The sequence below is a fragment of the Theropithecus gelada genome, chromosome 1, assembly GCF_003255815.1.
Source record: "Theropithecus gelada isolate Dixy chromosome 1, Tgel_1.0, whole genome shotgun sequence".
In the NCBI taxonomy this organism is placed as follows: domain Eukaryota; kingdom Metazoa; phylum Chordata; class Mammalia; order Primates; family Cercopithecidae; genus Theropithecus; species Theropithecus gelada.
Genome location: NC_037668.1, coordinates 66394513 through 66400550, shown reverse-complemented (window position 1 = coordinate 66400550; position 6038 = coordinate 66394513). Strand labels below are relative to the sequence as shown.

The following is a 6038-nucleotide window of genomic DNA, read 5'->3' as shown; positions in this document are numbered from 1 at the left end:
TTATTTATCTGGTTTTGGGATCAGGGTAATGCTAATTTCATAAAATGAGTTGGGAAATGTTTCTTCTATTTTCTGAAAGAGTTTGTGCAGAATAGTTATTATCGCTTCATTTAATGTTCATTATAATTTAGCAGTGAAGTCATTTGGGACTGGAGTTTCCTTTGTGGAAGGTTGTTAGTTATGAGTTTGTTTCTTTGATAGATATAGGACTATTCAGGTTATCTGTTTCTTCTTGAGTGAGCTTTGGTAGTTTGTGTGTTTCAAGAAATTTGTCCATTTTATATAGCTTATATAACTTATTAGCATAAAATTATTCATACCATATCATTCCCTTGCTGTCCTTTTAGAATCGGCAGGATCCACAGTGATGTACTCACTTTAATTCTTGATATTGGTAATTGTTATTTTACCTTTTGTTTCTTTCTGTTTGACTAAAGATTTATCAATTTTATTGATCTTTTCAAAGAGCCAGATTTTGGTTTCATTATTTTTGTTTTCTATTTTATTGATTTATGTTCTAATTTACCTTTTCTGCTTATTTTCGGTTTAACTTGTTCTTCCTTTTTAAATAACTTAAGGTGAACACTAGATAATTGATTTGAGAATTTTATGATTTTCTAATATAAACATTTAATGCTATAAATCTTCTAAGCATTGATTTAGCTACACTCCACACATTTTGATCTGTTGTGTTTTAGTTTTCATTTAGTACAAAATATTTATAATTTCTGTCACAGTTTTTTTAGATCTGTATGTTATTTAGAAGTGTGTTGTTGTTTAATTTTTTTTTTTTTGTAAATGACAAACATTTATTGGTGTCACTTATGGTAGAAAAAACTTCCTACACCAGATGCACATGACCCAATTGTTAAATAGAACATTTTGAAGGTGAACACACACCCTAACCCAGGTTTTTTACCCACTTTTTAAGATGGTCAATTCTTCTCACCCCCAAAGACATGTGAGCAACTGCTAATGAAAAGCAGTAAACAGCCACTTGGGTTGTAGCATTTTCAACTCCACTCTGAGGTGAATATTCCAATTACATTCGAGACTTAAGTTCTCTCAATTTTTTCCTAACGAAAGTTCCTGAGTCCAGTATTTACAATATTACAGCACTAGCAGATCAGTGTCTACAACTCATCTTTTTCTGCTGTATCCTCTTCACCAGTTGGGGGAGGGCCTGCCCTTCCATAGAATTTGCTGATAATTGGTTGAACAATTTCTTCTAGTTCCTTCTTCTTAGCTTTGAAGTCTTCAGTGTCAGCATCTTGGTGGCTTTCCAGCCATTCAGCCTTTTCTTCTATAGTTTTTTCCATGGTCTTCTTATCTTCAGAGGAAAGTTTACCTCCCAGCTTTTCTTTATCTCCAAACTGATTCTTTAGATAATAGGCATAGCTTTCCAACTCATTTCTAGTATCAATGTACTCCTTGAACTTGTTGTCTTCCTCAGCAGACTTCTCAGCATCATTAACCATCCTTTCAATTTCTTCAGGTGTCAGGCGATTCTGGTCATTGGTAATTGTGATCTTATTTTTGTTCCCTGTACCCTTGTCTTCAGCTGTCACTCGAAGAATACCATTCACATCCATCTCAAAGGTAACTTCAATCTGTGGGACCCCACAAGGAGCAGGAGGAATTCCAGTCAGATCAAATGTACCCAGAAGATAATTGTCTTTTGTCAGGGGTTGTTCACCTTCATAGACCTTGATTGTAACAGTTGGTTGATTATCAGAAGCTGTAGAAAAGATCTGAGACTTCTTGGTTGGCATTACTGTGTTCCTTGGAATCAGTTTGGTCATGACACCTCCCACAGTTTCAATACCAAGTGTAACGGGATACACATCAGGCAGTACCAAGTCACCTGTATCTTGATCACAGAAAGCACACCAGCCTGGACAGCAGCACCATATGCTACAGCTTCATGTGGGCTTATGCCATGGGATGGTTCCTTGCCATTGAAGAACTCTAACCAGTTGCTGAATCTTTGGAATTCCAGTGAAGCCACCAACAAGAACAATTTCATCAATGTCAGATTTCTTCAAATCAGAGTCTTCCAACACTTTCTGTACAGGCTTCATAGTAGACTGGAACAGGTCCAGTGGAGCGCTTCAAATTTGGCCTGAGTCAGGGTCTCAGAAAAGTCTTCTCCTCCATAGAAGGACTGAATTTCAATTCTTGCTTGATGTTGAGAAGACAGGACCCATTTGGCCTTTTCTACTTTGCGCCAGAGTTTCTGCACAGCTCTATTGTCTTTCCTGACATCTTTGCCGGTCTTCTTTTTGTACATTCAAAAAGTACAAATAGCATTTGTACTTTTTGTGTTCAAATAGTGTTCTACGACATGCTGGTCAAAGTCTTCTCCACCCAGATGAGTATCTCCATTAGTGGCCACAACTTCGAAGACACCATTGTCAATGGTGAGAAGAGACACATTGAAGGTTCCACCACCCAGGTCAAACACCAGGATGTTCTTCTCCCCCTCCCTCTTATCCAGGCCATAAGCAATAGCAGCTGCTATAGGCTCATTGATGATCCTCATAACATTTAGGCCAGCAATAGTTCCAGCATCCTTGGTTGCTTGGCGTTGGGCATCATTGAAATAGACTGGTACAGCAACAACTGCATGGATAACCTTCTTTCCCAAATAAACCTCAGCAGTTTCTTTCATTTTAGTGAGAACCATTACAGAAATTTCTTCAATAGCAAATGTCTTTGTTTGCCCACCTCCAATATCAACTTGAATGTATGGTTTAGTTTTCTTTTCAACCACCTTGAACGGCAAAAACTTGATGTCCTGCTGCACAGACAGGTTGTGCCACCTGCAGCCGATGAGCCACTTGGCATCAAAAACCGTGTTCTCGGGGTTGGAGGTGAGCTGGTTCTTGGCTGCATTGCCAATCACACATTACCATTTGGGAGTGAAGGCCACATAGGACAGGGTGATGCTGTTGCCCTGATCGTTGGCAATGATCTCCATGTGGCTGTTCTTGAACACACCGACGCAGGAGTGGGTTGTCCCCAGGTCGATGCCAACCATCGTGCTCACATCCTCCTTCTTGTCCTCCTCCTTGGCCCATGCTGCGCTGAGCAGCAGCAGCATCGCAGCCACCAGGGAGAGCTTCATCTTGCCAGCCAGTCGGGCAGCAGCAGGCAGGGCGTCACAGGCAGTCCAGCCACAGGCCACAGCACAGGAGTGCAGCGTGGTTACTGACTTGCAGGTGGCAGGGGCCGGGGTTTACAAGGTGCCATGAACCAGGTGAAGGACAGGTCTGGAAATGCAGGCCACGGCACTTACCTCTCACACTCGCGAAACACCCCACTGGGTTGGTCTGTCTGTGCTGTCTCGGCCGGCGTCTGTATTGTTTAATTTTCAAACATTTGAGGGATTTTCAGTTAAAAGATGTCTTTTTGTTACTGACTTCTAGTTTAAATTCATTGTGGTCAGCAAGCATACTTTGCATGAGTTTAATCATATTAAGTTGGAGACTTATTTTGTATCCAAATATGATCTTGGTGAATGTTTCATGTGAACTTAAAAAGAATATGTATTCTTCTGTTGTTGAGTGGTGTATTCTATAAGTGTGAGATTTTTCTGAAAATCTACTTCTTATAAATTTTTTGAATTAGTGTTAACATGGTGTATTTTTTACATCCTTGCACTTTTAACCCATGTGTGTCCTTATATTTAAAGGTGGTTTCTTGTGGATAACATACAGTTGGATCCCATCTGACACTCTCTGCCTTTTGGGCTGTTTAGACCTTTTTTTTTTGAGATGGAGTCTTACTCTGTCGCTGAGGCTGGAGTGCAGTGGTGTGATCTTAGCTCACTGCAACCTCCACCTCCTGGGTTCAAGTGATTTTCCTGCCCCAGCCTCCCGAGTAGCTGTGATTACAGGTGCCTGCCACCACACCCAGCTAATTTTTGTATATTTAGTGGAGACGGGGTTTCACCATATTGGCCAGACTGGTCTCAAACTCCTAACCTCCGGTGGTCCACCTGCCTTAGCCTCCCAAAGTGCTGGGAGGTATGAGCCACCGCGCCTGGCCATAGAACTTTACACTTAATAAAGTTATTGATATAAATGGGTTTAACTATACCATCTTGCTATTTCTTTTTTATTTCCTCATTTGTTCCTTGTTCCTTTTCCCCCTCTTTCCTTGCATTCTTTTGTAATAAATGAGTTTAAAAAATTTCATTTTTAATCTTCAGTATTGGCTTATTTTCTCTTTGTTGTATTAGGTTGGTGCAAAAGTAATTGCGGTTTTTGCCACACCCTTTTGCACCAACCTAATAGTTTTAAGTGGTGAATCCAAGGTTTATATATGCATCTTTATCTTATCACAGTCAAATGTTTCAAATAATATACCACTTTACACAGTGTAAGAACTTTACAATAGTATACTCCCATTTCCCTCATCCTGCTTTTTTTTTGCTATTGCTTTAATAAACTTTACTTGGGCAGTTCGGTGGTCCCGCGGGTCTGTCTCTTGCTTCAACAGTATTTGGATGGAACAGATCCAGAGACTCTTCCTTCCAGCCTCCAACCGCCCTCCGATTTCCTCTCCACTTGCAACGTCCAGGACCATCTTCTCGGCCATCTCCTGCTTCTGCGACCTGCCAGCACCGTTTTTGTGGTTAGCTCCCTCTTGCCGACCAACCATGAGCTCCCGGATTCATCAGAATTATTCTACCGACGTGGAGGCAGCCGTCAACAGCCTGGTAAATGTGTATCTTCAGGCCTCCTACACTTACCTCTCCCTGGGCTTCTGTTTCCACCGCGATGATGTGGCTCTGGAAGGCCTGAGCCACTTCTTTCGCGAATTGGCCAAGAGAAGCGCGAGGGCTAGGAGCGTCTCCTGAAGATGCAAAACCAGCGTGGCGGCCGTGCTTTCTTCCAGGACATCAAGAAGCCAGCTGAAGATGAGTGGGGTAAAACCCTGGATGCCATAAAAGCCGCCATGGCCCTGGAGAAGAAGCTGAACCAGGCCCTTTTGGATCTTTAGGCCCTGGGTTCTGCCCACACAGACCCCCATCTCTGTGACTTCCTGGAGACTCATTTCCTAGATGAGAAAGTGAAGCTCATCAAGAAGATGCGCGACCACCTGACCAACCTCTACAGGCAGGCTGGCTGGCCTGGAGGCTGGACTGGGCAGGTATCTCTTCCAAAGGCTCACTCTCAAGCATGACTAAGAAAGAGCCTTCTGAGCCCAGCGACTTCTGAAGGGCCCCTTGCAAAGTAATAGGGCTTCTGCCTAAGCCTCTCCCTCCAGCCACTAGGCAGCTTTCTTAACTACCCTAACAAGCCTTGGACCAAATGGAAATAAAGCTTTTTGATGCAAAAAATAAAAATAAAATAAATAAAATAAATAAATGTTACTTGTACACATGGTATAACTTCCACAGTACTTTGTTATTACTTTTTATTAAAACCACCAATAATCTTTTAAAGAGATTCAAAATGAGGAAAAAAGAAAGCCTTTTATATTTACCTACATATTTACCGTTTCTGCTGCTCTTCATTCTTTTGTGTTGATCCAAATTTCCATCTGGATATTTCTTTCTGCCTGCAGAACTTTCTGTGTCATTCCTTGTAGAACAGCTCTGCAGGCAAGAACTTGTTTCAGTTTTTGGTTGTCTAAACAGTCTTTATTTCACCTTTAGATTTAAAAGATTTTTTGCTGGGTAAAAAATTCTAGATTGGGCCAGGCACAGTGGCTCATGTCTGTAATCCCAGCACTTTTGGAGGCCGAGGTGGGATCATCTGAGGTTAGGAGTTCAAGACCAGCCTGGTGAACATGGCGAAACCCCGTTTCTACTAAAAATACAAAAAATTAGCTGGGCGTGGTGGTACATGCCTGTAATCCCAGCTACTCAGGACGCTGAGGCAGGAAATCGCTTGAACCTGAGAGACGGAGGTTGCAGTCAGCCAAGATCGCACTATTGCACTCCAGCTTGGGCAACGAGAGCAAAACTCTGTCTCAAAAAAAAAAAAAAAAAAAAAAGGCCGGGCACGGTGGCTCACGCCTGTAGTCCC

General features: G+C 42.0%; 2 pseudogenes across 2 annotated transcripts; one reads left to right on the top strand and one right to left on the bottom strand.

Annotated features, from left to right (window-relative positions):
- Nucleotides 1-759: 759 nt before the first annotated feature.
- On the bottom strand, nucleotides 760-3352 carry LOC112627593 (annotated as a pseudogene). The gene has a single exon (XR_003120197.1). The product of XR_003120197.1 is annotated as an endoplasmic reticulum chaperone BiP pseudogene (transcript).
- A 1311-nt stretch (nucleotides 3353-4663) lies between these two features.
- LOC112631882 lies at nucleotides 4664-5347 on the top strand (annotated as a pseudogene). The gene has a single exon (XR_003121219.1). The product of XR_003121219.1 is annotated as a ferritin light chain pseudogene (transcript).
- Nucleotides 5348-6038: the final 691 nt, after the last annotated feature.